Raw genomic sequence first — 555 nt, forward strand, 5'->3', positions numbered from 1 at the left:
ACATGTAAACACATCTGAAACAATAAGCAGCATCTTGCAGAATTATCTAGAAGGTACAAATGACCAGCACAAATAATTTTAGAAACAATCCATTTTAAAGTATGTCTGTCCACTATGGAAATGCATGGCATTTTGTCATATGGGGGTACATGTTGCAGAAATAACTTTATTGAAATTGAAACTTAAGTCAGATTTCTGATGTTGAGAATATATAGTATTGTAAAATGGTAACACAACCTTACATTTCTTTGATGCATATAATGCCAACAAATAGACATTAGTTTGGGGGGTGGGATTATAACATCTATTCACTGCTGAAGAGGGCTAAGTAACCATTGATTTCAAATTCCAACATACCTCTAATGAATTCAGAAAATTAAGTCATCCATTTTGATGCAGCCTTTTGTAATGTGAAATGAGTAAAGTCTACTGCAAGTAAAAACAAATAAATAAAAACCCTAAATAAATAAGGTTTACATTTATTTCTTTAGGAATAAAACATTGCAAGCTTTCTGTGTAGAATTAAATCACTGGAAGAAAATTACACTGACTAAA

The sequence above is a fragment of the Protopterus annectens genome, chromosome 1.part1, assembly GCF_019279795.1.
Source record: "Protopterus annectens isolate FY-2018-M chromosome 1.part1, PAN1.0, whole genome shotgun sequence".
Lineage (NCBI taxonomy): Eukaryota > Metazoa > Chordata > Ceratodontiformes > Protopteridae > Protopterus > Protopterus annectens.